This window comes from Cyprinus carpio, chromosome A9 (genome assembly GCF_018340385.1).
Source record: "Cyprinus carpio isolate SPL01 chromosome A9, ASM1834038v1, whole genome shotgun sequence".
NCBI lineage: Eukaryota > Metazoa > Chordata > Actinopteri > Cypriniformes > Cyprinidae > Cyprinus > Cyprinus carpio.
In genome coordinates this window covers 17,142,859-17,160,129 of record NC_056580.1, presented here as the reverse complement: position 1 = coordinate 17,160,129, position 17,271 = coordinate 17,142,859, and the positions used below count along the sequence as shown (strand labels likewise).

Here is a 17,271-nt window from a genome sequence, read left to right as displayed (position 1 = left end):
AAGACAAAATAAAAAAAAAAGGACGGATGTTTTTGACCAATCCTTTTTTTTTTCAATCACAAAAAAACATTCACGCACAATATATTTTTTTCTTGAAGCAGACATATGGCACTAAAATACATTACGATAGCTCTATTACATGTTGAACAAGTAAATGAACATGAATGTGTAATTAACAAAGAACACACTTGCTTAATAGAGTCCTATTTTAACTGTTCCTTCCCTGCAGCTCTGGATTAGACCATGGTCCATCATTTTCAGCAAGTCTCCTTTCATCTGAAACAACAACAAAATAATTCTAGCTATTTTTTTCAGTTATCACAATGTAGTTCAAGTTTAAAGTGAATTAAATCCTAAATAATCAGTTTATTTTATTAGATATGAACAGTAGTCTTTCTTTTCCTGGAAAATTAAAAAAAAAAACTATTCTTGTACACACAACTAACGTCAGCAAGCAGCAAGATTATTATTTTTTTTTTTGTAACGAAAAAAAAAAGTAATTCATTAAGTCCTGTTTCAACAAGAAATACAATGACACAAGAAAGACACTGTATTCAGTGTTGTCAATATCACCCATAATTTTGGCTAAATCGACATGAGTTCTCAAATGTTACACATCATTTCATATTCATTGCTATCAGAATTATAATTTTTTAAGTCTTTATAATGCAATTATAAACGAGTCTGTCCCATCTGAAAGCAGTACATGTATCAGTGTTACCTCTGGTATATCCACCATTCTCCTGTGCTTCTAGTCTCGGTAGTTCCAGTCCAGAACCAGATATCTCAGACAGTGTTTGTGTAGTCAAACCCTCTAGAGCACAAGCATCACAAGTCAAGCAATGAACCATGTAAAATAACAAATTTATTTGGTTTAATTTGGGTCACACCTTAACTCAATTACTTTATCACAACAGTCCACCTTGATGTGTTTTACGAACAGCTTCAGCACTTTAGCTTGTCCTTTAAACACTATCAGCTGCCTTAAACACAAAGAGAGGGGGACAAAAGTCTAACACTTGAGAAGGCAACACTGTATTATTTAAAACAGAAAATTTGAGACTCACTTAATGAGATCAATCGTTCTTAGAGCAGATCCACAAATGATGAGCACACCACTGACCGGGTCTGAGTGTGCTGCTTCTGTATTTTTGCCCACTTTAGACAAACTTTAATAAAGATAACATATATATATATATATTGCGCTATTGTTAATTTTGATTGCTTCCATTGTCTTCATTTGTAAGTCGCTTTGGATAAAAGCATCTGCTTAATGACTAAATGTAAACGTAAAATAAATAAATGCTGTTGATCTGAACGAATCCTGAAAACATTGATAACAGTTTCCACAGAAATATTAAAGGTATAGTTCATCAAAAACTGAAAATTCTGTCATTTACTCACACTCAAGATGCCCCTTGAAACCTGTATAAGTTTCTTTCTTCAGTTGAACAATTCGGTTGAAGAATATGGGAAAAAGTTGGTGGAAGTCAATGGCTAACCAGAAACTGTTTGTTAACCAACTTTTTCAAAATATCTTCTTTTGTGCTTAGAGAGAGCAAATCGTGACAGAATTTTCAGTTTTGGGTGAACTATCCCTTTAAACAGTACTTTCAACATTAATAATAATAAGAAATGTACTTTGAGCTCCAAATCAGCATATTATAATGATTTCTGAAGTATCATGTGACACAGAGGACTGGAGTATTAGCTGCAGAAAATTCAATTTTGACATCACAGGAATAAGTTACATCTAAAACATTTTAAATTATTTTATTATTATTATTACTTTTACTTTTTTTTTTACAATATTTGTGTTTTACTTTATTTTTAATCAAATAAATGCAGCCTTGTTGCACATAAGAGATTCCTTTCAAAAACATTCACTCCAAACTTCTTAATGTTGGTCTAAATCCTCTAATAAGGAAATCTCAGTGGATATTCAAAATGACTGTCAAGATGCAGTGCATAAAAAGGCATTTCACCTTCTTTGAGGTAGGAAGAAGAGCTATGTGTAAGGTCATTACAGCTTAGGAAACAAGACTCTGAAACAGAAAAGAAGACTCCTTATCCAGATTCAAACCAAACCACACACAAACATGCATTAATCAACTCACTGCTCAGCGTCAGTTCCTCCTGCTCAATAACAGAGCGGGTCTGGCTGTGGTGACTCTTCAAAAGGCTCAGAAGGTCAGCTGGAGAGCCCGGCACAGGCTCAGAGCTCGTCAGCACATCTGTGATAGTTTTCTTCTTCTAAAGACAAAGGAGAATTTTGCAACAATAGCATGTTTTACAGCACATACATCAGGGGCAGAGACAGTGACTAGAAAAGGAATGAATGAATTCAGATAAGCTTTGTCCTCTAATATCATTTAAGAGGCGAGTTTCTCCACACAGAAAATATTAACCAAAATGAGAAATGAGTTGGCAAATTATGTTTAGTGAAATCAAAGCAATGCTGCAGTAAGTTTGATCTTTTTATCATGTCTTTTTGCCACTTTTCTATCAAGCATGAAGTGAAAAATATTCCAAAGCAGAATACTGAACTGGGCAAAAGAGTTTGACATCTACAGTAACATTAACCGACATGTGAATTATAATTCTTACCTTTCTTCTTGTTTTTATTGGACTCCTTATCGCCCGTTTCCTCTGTTCTCTCCTGTGTGACAAAAACATTCTTTCTGCAGGGAAAGTAAGACATGCTTAAAGATGCCCTGGTTCTGTTTTTGCTCACAAGACCTTTTGTCTCAAATACATCTCTTTGATGAAAAACTTAAATGCCTGAACCCAAGAAGTCAAGGTGTCTACATGTTTTAAAGTGCCCAAGTTATGCTCATTTACAACTTAATAATTTTATTTTTGGGCTCTGAAAGAATACATTTACATGATCTAGAGTTCAAACAAACACAATGCATTTCTCAGTTTCTGTCTCTTTAAAGCCTGCCTTTCTAAAATACCCAGTCTGCTCTAATTGGTCAGCTGGCCCATTTTGTTGTGGTTGGTCAACTGCATAGAATGTGTGTCAGAGAAAGGGAAAGGGAAAATTTAAAAAATCACAGTAGATGCCATTTAAATATAAGAATTTTTTAACAGGTTTCTACAAAACAGAAAGGTCCGCCCCCAGACCCACACCATTGGTTAAGCCACAAGTGAGCTTTAATAGAGTGCAACTGTGCCTTTTTCAGCAGCCTTGATTTTTGGAAGTATTTTTCCCACAAATTTTTCCAATTGGGATTTTTAAAAAAAAAGTATCTGTTAAAGGGTTAGTTAGTTCATAAGTAGTGCTGTCAGTTTAACATGTTAATTAATTAGTTATGAAAAGCGATTCAAATATTTTAACGCTGTTAATGCACTGGCCCCGCCCCAGACCTGTACATCACCTTACATTTCATACAGTTGACTGTTGAAAAATATGATGCAGGGTAACAACTCCATAAATGCAGTTATGCCCTAAAATTCAAGATATTGGGGTAACAAAAATGCCCCTGTATGAGTTTTTGTCTCGACTGTGTAATTGGCAGTGCTTAATGGGAGTGGCTTTTTTTGGTATAAGTTATAGTTCGTAATTAATTTCCCTAAGGAGAAAATGAATGGGATTTTTACTTCCAGAACCCAACTGTCACACTATTCTGTCAGAAAATATGTTTAATGGCCTCACGATTATCACCACCAGTAAATGTGTTTGTGTTATAGATGTAATCAGTTGTTCTTCTGCAAGTGGCTGTGTCCTCCTCTACCTCAGACACATCTTAGTGAGAAAGCAGTTGGCAAATAAATGAAAACTGACTGAAGATCACAAAAAAAGGTCACAGTGCACATTAACAACACCAAAATAATATAAGAACTAAAATACAAACATTAGGAACTACAATTACTTACATAGCAGAAAACTACATATCCCAGGATGCTCTGCGGACAGGGCAAACAAGTGTTTTGAGTAGTCTGAGTCTAGTAAGAGATGTTTAACCATAGATCTGTGAATATGCGACTATAACCAAGTTCCAGATGGCGTTCGTTTATTTACAGGAGTTTCATGTAAGTTACATCTGAGTTTTTAAAGATCTTACAGAATATTGTTAGGCAGAATACTTTAGAGCGCTACTAAGTGTGCACTGGCACAGCAGACTGACACGATACAAACATTACGCTAAAATGTATAGCTAAAATAAATAAAAGAATATGTAGTTTCACATTATGAACTTGCTTGCTATCTAAATTGTCGCTCTGGGTCCACCACTTGTCTCCCAAATCATCAGCCATGTCTCAAACTGCAATCGCATGTCTGGAGTTTGTACACGGCAGATTCGCCCAGGTAGAAAAACTGTATAACAAGTTTTTTTTGATTGAAAAAAATAAATAAAATAAACAAACCGTCAAAAAAAAAAGGTTTTCATAATACGACTTTTATATAATTTGAAGCAAAAAAAAAAAAAAAACATTCGAATACTACTAAAAAGTATTTTATTACTTTCAGTTATTTGATTGATTGTTGACTTGGGATTTTTTATTTTTAACCCAAAATACGTCTAAAAGTAACTGAGACCGTGTGATTTTTATTTATTTATTTTCGTGTGGTTTTATATGCGGTATTCGATTAACTAAGTCTGAACCACTAGGCGGCGCTGAGCCCTATAAAATTATAATTATCACTCTGCAGGGTGTTTACTCTCTCTCTCTCTCTCTCTCTCTCTCTCTCTCTCTCCTCTCTCTCTCTCTCTCTCCTCTCTCTCTCTCTCTCTCTCTCTGTGTGTGTGTGTGTGTGTGTGTGTGTGTGTGTGTGAGAGAGAGAGAGAGAGAGAGAGAGAGAGAGAGAGAAGGTTGGACAGGGATCATTTGTTCCCTCACACTTGTTTGACTGGTCATAACTCTATAATTCCTCCTTTCTCATTACATGCCCGCGCGCCCCTACCCCTCTATGCGCCCAGCGCACGCGCACACACACACACACACACACACACACACACACACACACACACAAACAAGAACGAGCACGCAATTATTTATTCATCACAAACATGAATTAAAAATCTCTGTTTCCCTTCAGCGTCCAGCACTGAAAGCAACTTCACAGGCTGTTCATCTAACAGAGAGATCACTTGTGGTTGACCAAAGATGGAAATGTTTTTGCAGAGAAATCCTCTAAAGCTATATCTAATTATTCAAGAGCAGTTGGCAACTGAGAGAAGGTTGCCTAAAAGTTTGTTTTAATGCTGTTGTCCCAAATACTGGCGAAGATTCTCAGAATTTTACAGTAAAGACCAAGTTCTTATTATGAACTGGAGTTGTGCAGCTGCATTTTATGTGATTGTATTAAGATTATGCAATTTCATCTTGGTCCTTGAAACAAGGAGGGATATTATATAGCCTTGGACTTTCAAGTGCAACCTTTAAATAGACATATACATCCACACTCACTCACAAAAAGGAAGAGAGAAAAAGACCCTCAACATTGTAATTTGCCCATTCTGTCTTATTGTCTCCTTTCTTTCTTTCTTTCTTTCTTTCTTTCTTCTCTCCCTTAGTGATCCTTAGTAACAAGTAGGTTCTCGTCATGGCAACATGCTCTGAAATAGACTGTGAAGCTGCGTTGGATTCAAGCCGCGGTGGTCAAAAGACTGATGGAGTGTGGAATGCATTCACTGCATTATGGGATTCATTGTTTCAGTGGATTTTCCATGTTATTAAGAGCTCTCCTTTGAGTAACAACACTTAAGACCCACGAGAACACAATGGAGTAATGCAGCAATCAAATAAATTCTTAAAACTAAGTGCAAATTGTAGTCACTGGCATGTTACATTTTGTAATTTAGCTGAGGCTTTGATCCAAACTGACTTGCAGTACCTAACATTATTACAGATCAGTCCCTCTGGAGTAACTTGAGGTTGAGTGCTTTGATAAAGAGCACAATGGTTATAGTTCATAGATCACCCCATTGTGGGTTTTGGACTTGTGATTCATTTAAATCTAGGTTTTCAGAACAACACTGCTCTTGCTTGTGTGATATTGCTTTCACTACAACAATTATAAAGTATATATAGAGTAGTAATATTGTGAAATAGTATTACAAATAAATTATTGTACATTTTTTCTCTTCTAATACATTTTAAAATGTTGTTTATTTCTGTGATGTCAAAGCTGAATTTCCAGTCTTCAGTGTCACATGATCCTTAAGAAATCATTATAATATGCGTATTTGGTGCTCACGAAACATTTCATATTATTATCAATGTTAAAAAAAACATTTAATCAACATAAAAATCAAAAGAAAACTATTAAACATTTTTCAGGATTCTTTGATGAATTTACATATTGTATATTGAATATTTTACACATACACACAAACACACACATATACATTTTTGACCACTTTTGTCCACTTATGACCACTTCCAGAGGTAGTTGAAAATGTATTCAACCAGAATGCTTTTGTAGTAGAAATGCTTATGTGGTCAGATGCATTTGAACAGCCACAAAAGACACACATTCACAGCGTTTGGCATGGTTTTGTGACTAACTGCAGAAACGAAAGCTGCTGCTTTCCATATATTTTTCCATTGTAGTTTTTTATTTATTTTTATGTTGGTGTTATAACTTTCACTTGGATGTTATAAGTTGCACTGATTCATCCATTGGATTGAAATATCAGAAAATGTCCATTACTTTTAACAACCCATAGACCAGGGGTCGTCAAGTAAGTTTGGGCCAAAAAAAATTTCCCCACTAGATGGTGGGCCAGAGTATAGTCAAAGGATAATTTAAGAAATTAATTGATGAAAAATGCAACTAGAATTGCTTGTGACAGACTGTGCTCCCCCATTGCTCCACATCTAAAGTTGTTCAGTTTGTTTAAAATATCACAGTTCTGTTCATAATGTATATTAAAAAATACAAAAAAAAATTTTTTAAGTTTTAAAGTGGCTTATTGGAACACTAGTGTGAAAACTTTTTTCCTACCACATGACAAGCTAATAACATGGTTGTCAGCATTAAAAGGCATAATTGATGTTTTTTGCAGTGAAAATTTTGTTTGCGATGAAAATAACAGTACTGTATGTTTTTGTCAGTTATTTTACCTACGGTAAAATACGATGCTATGGTAAAATACGATTCTTACAGATTTCTGCTCATTCCAAATCGGATGCAGTGATGAAGTAGCACTGTAAGATTACATTTGTTTGAATGCATGATTGAGAGAGCTATGGCGTGTGAATAAGTGTTGTAGTACTTGTTTAAATCATGCTTTCTGCTGAAAATATTCAGTATCTAGAAGGGACAAATTCCTTGAGAAGTATAACTTCCCTCTCATGTCTATTGCCGTCATCATAGACTTCACATTCTTTCTGATTTGAGTGATCATTCTCTATCAAGCTAATTAAATGTTTAACATGTGAATTCTTGCTAAATATGCCGTTAAATGACGGATGGTTGGCATGAACTGTACTCGTGATAGAGTGGTGGTGGAGCGCTCTAGGACCGAGTGAAAACCATGCTCCGACTTTTAAAAAAATCCGCTCCATGCTCCATTCAAAATCACACCGCTCTGCTCCGCTCAAATACTCTGATTGTGAGTAACTGTTGCTGTGATGACAGATCAATTTCAGAACCAGCTGCTATCAAAATAATCTGGCTACGGGCACGGGCCAGATATTATTGCTGGCAGGCCGCCTGTTGCTGACCACTGCATATAGACTCTCCCTTCAAAAAAATGAGGACAGAAGTGGTTGAAAGCAGACAAAAGAGGCAGATTAAAACATCGGCTGTCATCCAACTGACCAAAACACATCTTAAAACCTGGTGTAAACAGTGCCTCAGTGTTTTTTTTTGTTTTGTTTTGTTTGTTAGGTCCATACAATTTGTCAAAAGGCTCAAATGTTGTTTGGTTCCCAACATTCCACAAAATATCTTCTTTTGTGTTCCACAGATGAAAGAAGGCCATACATGTATGGAGCAACATGAGGATAAGTGATGACATTTTTGGGTGGACTGCCCCTTTAAAAAAGTGAAGTAAAGTGACATATGGCCAAGTATGGGGACCCATACTTGGAATCTGTGCTCTGCATTTAACCCATCCAAGTGCACACACACAGCAGTGAGTAGTGAACACACACCCAGAGCAGTGGGGAGTAAATGCTGCGGTGCCTGCATGGGGAGCAGTTGGGGTTTCTTTGCCTTGCTCAGGGGTCTCACCTCAGTTGTGGTATTGAGAGTGAAAGAGAGCACTGGTTATTCACTCCCCCCACCAACAATTCCTGCCAGACCTGAGACTCGAACCTGCAACCTTCGGTTTACAAGTCCTACTCTCTAACCATTAGGCCACGACTGCTTTTATTGTAAGACTACAATGAACCTTGCCTGCTCAATTTTATAGTATCACTAATATTGACTCTTTTGTGCCCCAAGCAGGCCCTTCCCTCAAACCAGGCACCTCATTCAGTACATGCCATGGTACGGCTCCAATCTGTGTGTGAGAATGAATTAAAGGGGTCATATGACGTTGCTATAAAGAACATTATGTTGTGTATTTAGGGTAATGCAATGTGTTTATGTGGTTAAAGTTTCAAAAAACACAATATTTTCCACATAATGTACATTATTGTTGCTCCTCTATGCCCCATCTTTCTGAAACAGGTCGATTTTTACAAAGCTCATTATTCTGAAAAGCAAGGGTGTATGCTGATTGGCCAGCTATTCAGTGCGTTGTGATCGGCTTAATACCACAATCATACAAAACAAATAAAACCCACCATACCATACTGTGATGCCGTCTCCTGGCATGATGAGACAAAACCAATAAAACCCATCACAAATGAGGTATTTGTTGCATCCAGTGGGGACATAATTACTGATTATAATGACTTATACATGTCTGCATTTAAGATCAGAGAAACGACAAACAACAAGCGCTACTCTACACTGCTCAAAACTCGAATGTGAATCAGTGGCAAATTCTTTAAATATAAAAAACATACAGACTGTAAGTCAGAAGCGCCAGACTGTCCTTGCAAAGTTGGAACTTTATAGAAACAGCCTTTGAGCCACTGGGAGGCTACTCTCCCAGGAAACAGTCCTCCAAAAAATGCGCTGCACACATCTGAATATTTGGGTTGAACTTTTCTGGATCTGTGTTGTTAATATAACTTAACCACTGATTTCTAGTTGTGTCCTCCTTTGGAAGGCAAAACAAAGTAATTTTGCTTTCACAACGAAATACACAGCATCATACACTGCAGGCTTGAGTGAGGAATGGCCATTGGATACGACGAAGGAGTGGCCGGAGGGCTTGCGCCGACCACATGTAACGCCCCCGGGCTGGACTCTGCTTCTTCCATGGTGAAAGCCACGACGAAGCGGATATCATCCTCTTTTGGAAGGCCAAACAATGTAGTTTTCGCTTTCACAATGAAACACACAGCATCTCCACAACATGGAGGCGGCAGCAACAATACTACAGCGAGAATAAAAGTTACGCCTTCTTTCTTTGCGTGAACATTTGGGCGGTGTTATGCAAATCTTCTCACACAGTGACGTAGACGTGGGGGCATGTTTAAACAAGGCGTTTTAGGAGGGCGTGGACAAGTCTTAACTTTTTATAAAGAATATCTCTTTGGATTTGAGACTTTAGTCTTTGCAACTTCACAGATCTTCTTTATGCACCAAGAGCTTGTAACACTCCAAAGAGAAAGGGAAAATTGAAATCGCATCATATGACCCCTTTTAGTATACATAACAAATACAACTCCCAGTGTGGATGTGAACTTTACATTGCAGTGGCCTATTTAAAATCAGCATGCCATATGATGCATTTCTTATATATGTGCACCATATGCAACATAACGAGAGACAGGGCTGTTAAGTTGGCTGAATGGTAGAGATGTTTATTTTTTTGTCAAAGGTTGAGAAATAACAGGAATAGGTCATGCTAGAGTATCTAACAGAGCTTTGAGAGCCCCAATTTAAGCAGCACAGAAGAATGCGGTTTATGTTCAGAGCTGAGAGTCCTTACTCAAAAGCAGTACTGACAAATCCAGGTCAGCGCTTCTCACTTGGAAATGATAAGAGTTTATTGTGGCTGGAGATTTGAGTGCCGCAGAAAAGTAGGAAACAACGGCCGCAATTGCTTTGACAAGGCACAGAATCTCATCTGCATTTTTTGAATTGTCACAGCTTGTCTTCCTCCCTGTGATGATGATTTTAAGATTAGAGGGCAATTTACCAGGTCCCCATTTGAAAGAAGAAAGGTGATTTTACACAGCTTTGAAAGGCATCAATCTAATCTCTCTTTCTAATCGTCCTCGCTTATTTTGCTCATCTTTTTTCAGAGATTTTGACCTCTCTATTGTGGTGAGGCAGTGTGCGCTGATACACACACAAACACACACTCAAATGCATCTGTAATATAGACTGTGTGGGAGCTCAAATGGTGGCAATTTGTGCGGCTATAAGCGATTGGTTGACACAGAGGTGCTGATTATGGGGTATAAGTGTTAGGTTCCGATGGACCCATCCACATTGATGCCCTGATTATGGATAATTTACCCCTACTGCGGCAGCATGGGACTCTACCCACGCTCCCATTCTCTCTCTTCCTTTCTCTCTTTCCTTCTCTTATGTCTCATATGATATTGAAAAGAGATGGAAAGAAAGGTTGTCATTGATTCTTTCAATGACGCTACCATGCCAGTTGTTTCTAGGGTAATGCAGAAACTCATAAAGCCACTATTGAATTGAATATCTGCAGTCTAATATTCCTTGACAGACCCATGAGGCTTTTCTCTATCCTTCCACTCCTTATGACTCGGAATAGCGAATAAACAAATGACGATAGTCAAATCTCTCTGGTATACTATGGCACGTCAGGCCTTTTTCTTTTGCATTTTCTACATTTAATGTAGCATCCAAAGTACGTCTATAAATTTCACAGTGTGTATAGTATATAATCTAGTGTAAGTGTGTAAGAAACAGCCTTTCAGATCAAGCACAGAATGTAGCGCTTCACATTAAATCATTTATGGAGTCTGTATTCAAACAGGCCGTGAGGAGGAAACCAGCTCCAAGTGCATACATCATTTAGCGAAGCTTCGCGCATACGGCGTAGCGACATCTCCTTTATATGTGCGTTTGAACACATCTTGAACTCAATTCAAATATAACGTATAGTATTTTGCCGGGAAAGGCCAATGAATACGCCCACGTTGTCTTGCATGTTACTCGCACGGGAACGATCTGCCCACAGTGACACATGCTGCCATTAGTGTGTGGTCGAATGCAAGGACACAGATTTCTGCCATATGGACTGTGAGGCTTAAGCTACAACTGGGTTAAAGATGATTCTTGATGTCCTGGAAGAAATGACTGGCGAAACAATACCACTCGTATGATAAAAAGACCAGTTTAAACCGGAATGAATTCCCAAGGCTGGTCTGGCATGTGGACATCAGCCCACCAGTATAAAAAATAACAGCAATGCTGGTCTCTTTCTTTTCTCTCCCTTCAGCATTCCCTTTATCTTTTTATCTCTCCCCCGAGCACTCCCAGTGTCATTCAATAAAGTTTGTCAGTCCTGCATTCTCCCAGATGCAATAAGTCTTTGATACTGCAACCATTCCTTTCCATTAGAGTGAATTCCTCTTTATCAATACTGCATTTAAATGCTGCAATCGATAAACAAATTATTCACTGATTGTGGCATCTCTTCCCTGCTGTCTCACGCCGAATAGTTCATTAGTCCATGCCGATGCACTCTGTGTGGTGTGGAAATATTCATAGACGCATACAAAGTATTGACTAAACATGAGGCCAAGAGCGCACTACTAGTTTTGACGTGAGTGTTACAGTATATGCAATAATTGCGTACATAGTTAAAAAGTATTTCATCACTCTACAATTCAATACTGCCAGTGTTCACAAAGCAGCATGTGGCAAGCATGCAAGAGTGATGACAGGATCTGTCATATTTAAACATCATTTTAAGATTTGACTATACCAGCCATGTCAACAAGTTGATTATTTATTTAATTAGTATGTATATACTGTATATGTGTTTGTCTGTGTGTATATAATATAACATAATAATATAATATAATATGTGTGTATTATATACATTAGACTGTCTTGTCAGTTTGTTTATTTATATTTTTGAAACGTATCAGTAGGCTATATAATCAATATACATATATTTATGTATTATATTATAATATAATATAAAATTTTATATATATTGTGTATGTATAATATAATATAATATATCAGGGCTGGAAATGGGGGGGGCGCAGGGGGACGGAGTCCAGGGAGTGAATTTCGAGGGGGGACGGTGTTTAATTTCCAACTGGTTAGGTTTAATTGAAAATTAAAGTGATTTCTATATTTTATCAATTCAAAAGACTACGAAAATGATGCCAGCTCTGCACATAAACCTTGCAATATATTTTTGTCTATGGTTCGCTACGCAATACTGTCTTTTTTGCGATTGGCCATAATACCTGCAGACTGCAGCCAATGGAAATGCTTCTCAATCAGTGCGCGTGGTGCTCCTCACAGCACAGTTGTGAAAGCAGACTGCTGTTTTTGTCATTCATTATAAAAAAAGAAGTGTAGAGACGATGTAAATAATAGATTCATTATGCAGTATAGAATAATAATAATAATAATTCCTTACATTTATATAGCACTTTTCTAGGCACTCAAAGCACTTTACATTGTCAGGGGGTATCTCCTCATCCACCACCAGTATGCAGCAGCCACCTGGATGATGCGACGGCAGCCATATTGCGCCAGAACGCCCACCACACACCAGCTTGGTGGAGAGGAGACAGAGTGATGAAGCCAATCAGCAGATATGGGGATTGTTAGGAGGCCATGATGGTCAGAGGCCAATGGGTGAAATTAGCCAGGATGCCGAAGTCACACCTCTACTCTTTTCGAAAGACATCCTGGGATTTTTAATGACCACAGAGAGTCAGGACCTCAGTTTAACGTCTCATCCGAAGGATGGTGCTTGTTGACAGTATAGTGTCCCCATCATTACACTGGGGCGCTAGGAACCACACAGACCACAGGCTGAGCACCCCCTGCTGGCCTCACTAGCACCTCTTCCAGCAGCAACCTAGTTTTCCCAGGAGGTCTCCCATCCCGGTACTGACCAGGCTCAGCCCTGCTTAGCTTCAGTGGGAAACCGGTCTTGGGCTCCAGGGTGATATGGCTGCCGGCTGAGAGCGTCATTCATTAAAATAGACAGTTTGTGAGATCGCAATGAACTAGGCTACGTCCACACGAAGCCAGAGCTTTCCCTATCCATTTTTTTTTCCTCGTCTCAAGAAATATCTGCATCCACCATAGACTGTATAAAAAGGCATCCACACAAAAACATAAAACCGACACAAAACGATGTAGTATACATGCCAGACCAGCATGTGGCGCTGTAATTGTGCCACAGAGATACACTAAAAACGGAGAAGAAGACTTGGACTATGCGCATAAACCTTGCGTGCGTTATACAAACGAACATGGAACAATACATCTATTAATCTGTGTTAATGCTAGTTAATAAAAAAAAATCGTTCAGTGTTTGTTCATGTTTTTGTTGCTGTTATGTGACGTAGCGGTGTCTGACTAGGGGCGAGACGTGGGCTGATGACGTCATCGTTTCAGAAACTATACGGATTCGCTGTCCACACGAAAACGCAAGTGCGCCGTTTTCAGATTTATCCACCCTGGGACCCGGTTAAAAAAAGTGACATCTTTTAATGATTATAAAGGGAGTTTGCAAATGTGAAACTGAATTTATACGACAATTTTATACATTTTTGACTTTAAACAAAAGTTAATATTAAGTGACTTACATTATAGGGACACTGTTGATTGATTGTGCTCTATTTCATCAACGAAAATAGTTCCAAACAAAGCCACAGTTGATCCAAGCAAACAGGCATTTCATTTATGAATGAATCTGGTTTTCTGAACAAATCTAGTGAGTCAATGACCCATTCATAAAGGATTCCTGCGTCTCAATGTTCATACTATCCATCCTAAAGTATGTGAGATTAGAATAAGTGTGTCCCAAAGCATAGTATGTGGAAAAGATTATACCAAAAGTTCCTGTAGAGGGTCTACTATTAGTATAAGTAGATGGACTTCTATTTCAGGTCGATTTTTGAAGTGTGGATCAATGCACACTCTAATGGCTTAAATTGCCCACAATCCAATGCGCTTTGGCAAAGGATTCAGTCCAAAACTACGAACATGAATAATACTACAAACGTGACGGATGCGCGCGATTGATGGTTAGTTAGAGAGGTTCAGAAAAAGTTAAAAAAAAATGGTAAAAAATATTTATTTATCGTTATCCATGTTATATTTCATCTGCAACAGCAATGTGAACTTTTATAAACATCCATTTGGTTGTTTACTTTTAAAATATGAGCAGAGTTCTAAGCATGAAAGATCCGCGACTGGCAGATCAACAAGCTACTTATTTTCTCTCCATTAGGTAGGAAGTTAAATTAAATTAAATGTGGAGGATGTTAACTGTGACGACATGATTGACAGGCCAGTTTACAGTGACAGGATGCGTGTAATTAGGCAAAAGAGCGGTCTGTTAAAGGCACAATTATGTGACGTGATAGTATGTCCCAAAGCTTGCCTACTCTTCTACTACACACTCAAAAGTGTGTACTTTTTCTTCACCGAAAGAGTACATACTTTAAGAGTGTAGTATAAGTAGGCACACTGAGAGGCAGGGAGAGTCACTTGCTTTGTTCCTAACTGAATCAGCCGTTTGAACAAATGGATTGAATGAAATGATTCAGTGTCAAAGACAGTGACTTGCTGCCACCTACTGGTGGCTTCAGTTTCATTATTTAATGCAATTTTGCAAAAAAAAGTCTAAAAAATTTTGGCCCAAAAGGCATTACAAAGGTTTTTTTTTTTTTTTTTTTTTTTTTTTTTTTTTACCTTTAAGGAGTCAAATATTGCCTTATAATAGGAAAGTTAATTTCTGTCATTGATCAGGTGTTCCTCCTAAAAAGAAATGTAAGCATAGAAACCTTAAGAATGTAATGCTGCCTTTTAAAAACTAATTGCAAACATTTATGCAAAGTGTAAACTATTAAATATAATCTACAAATCATGCAATACTGTACCACTAAATTATAAGCCTTTTGAGGGCTTGGCTAAACAGGCCAATTAGAGACAATTACTAATCATTCTGATTTTTTTATTATTATAATCATTCTTTCATTTCACTTATCAATCTTTTTTTTTTTAATTAAACACAAGATGGCATTAATGATACTTACATTATAACGTGCAAATTCACACACAAAAAAAGTATCTTTAATTTGGCCAGAATTGCAGGTGCGTTAATATCCAAGAAGATAAAAATCAGTTTAATGTTATTATAGAGTATGAAGTGTTTTATAACTAAATACATACGAAAGTAATCTAAAATGACCATTATTGCCACCCTTCCAAGCTGGAGTCCCCCAGTGAATTTTGGCCATTTCCACCACTGAATATAATATAATATGATATGATATGATATGATATGATATGATATGATATGATATAATATAATATAATATAATATAATATAATATAATATAATATAATATAATATAATATCATATAATATAATATAAATTGAATTTTATGCTCTTTCTTTTGTCAGGGGATCTTGGTAATAAAAAAGTTTTTGTTTTTTTTGTCATGATTTACATGGTTATTAATTACTGTAGATTTTACAGCACAGCTAATTTGATGTTAGATGTTTGATGAGAAATATTTGAATTAATTTTGAAGACTGGTATCCTGACACATCTGAAATGCAGCTTGAGATGTGATTGAGCTCTCTAGAGGAGACATATGAGATTGCCCAGGTCATACAAACCAAAATAACAATCTCATAATACACAACACAATAAAATAACAAAAAAAAAACAATTTAAAAAATACAAAACAAATAAGTTTAAAAAGAAGTTAAACAGATCCCATTTGTGAGATTTCTTTCCAACGGAAAGCTTCTTCTTCACATACTGTATTGTAGGCAGGTAGATTTGGTCTGGATGCAGAACAGTTATTATATGAAATGGAAACTATATCCATATCCTGGCAGTACAAAATGTCCTCAATATGCTAAACGGCTGAAATGCTCACCATGCTGTAAAATAGAGTGACAGTATGGTACAGTTATGTATTCCCAGGCGATGCTGCTCACTTGCCTGCACAGATTTTACATACCCAACAGCTCAGCAGAACCAGGGAAGAGCATGACTCAGAAAAGCGCTCATACTGCCAAATGAGGATGAAAGAGACACTGGTTTAATCCACCCAGTAGATATAAGGAGGGGTTGAGAAAGAGAGAGAGAGAGAGGTAAGTCCTCACAAACTGTGTCCTATTCTCCCTTGAAAAGCTGCAGGGTAATTCACTCATCTGAATAGTGAACTGTCCACTCAAATAACTAAAGACTCATAGTGATGTACCGAGATCCTCTCTCTGGAGGATTAGGGGCAATATGATGTGTATTTTTATGTGAAGGTGGATTTGTGCATGCAAGCGTGTGTGTGTGTGTGTAGGTGCGTTGTGCTGTGTTTAAACGTGTGTGCATAGCAGATCTGGTCTTAGTCTTAGGCGAGCTGAGTATGACCCACTTTCCCTCTGAGCTTCTCTGCTAGAGATGCACTCAGGCAGGCAGGCAGGCACACACACACACACACACAGTCTAAACGCCAACATCAGAAGACAGAGAGGAGGGGAGATAGAGAAAGTGAAGGAGCAGGGAGATGATACATAGCCGCTGCTGCACTCTTCAATTCAAAAATCAATCCCTGTTCCAAACCCACCCTTCCAGCACTTTGTCATGTGCAAAAACACAGCGCCCATTTTGCTGGGGGATTTTCTTCCAACAACAAAGCACAACCCCACCCCTTTTTTTTTTTGTACGTGCATGTGTGTGTGTGTGTATACTTGTGTGTGGGTGTGCATACGTTGCATATGCATGCACAGAGAGTCGTCAACCTCGGCTACATGCCAGCATGCGAATCCTCCACATAAAATGGCCTATATGTTAATAGTCCATCTAATACTAATGAGTCCTAAGTGTAATTGTATCTCTGGGATGACCTGCATGGCGATTACCCATCGAACTCTAACCACAGAGTGCTGCAAGCCACTAATGTGTATTTATTATCAGGTCAGCTCTTGTAATGTTGCACACTATTAACATACTGTAACAACACTGTTAGAATTATGGTATACGAGGTCAAGAAACATCTAA

At 37.7% G+C, this 17,271-nt stretch overlaps 1 long non-coding RNA gene and 1 pseudogene across 1 annotated transcript; both read right to left on the bottom strand.

Annotated features, from left to right (window-relative positions):
* Positions 1 to 121: 121 nt before the first annotated feature.
* Positions 122 to 4,244, bottom strand: LOC109097475. The gene is made up of 6 exons (XR_006160900.1): positions 2,608 to 4,244; positions 2,118 to 2,253; positions 1,068 to 1,169; positions 891 to 983; positions 722 to 814; positions 122 to 276 (listed from the first exon to the last, which is right to left on the bottom strand). It is a non-coding gene; the product is annotated as an uncharacterized LOC109097475 (long non-coding RNA).
* Positions 4,245 to 13,090: 8,846 nt separating this feature from the next.
* On the bottom strand, positions 13,091 to 13,207 carry LOC122146255 (annotated as a pseudogene).
* Positions 13,208 to 17,271: the final 4,064 nt, after the last annotated feature.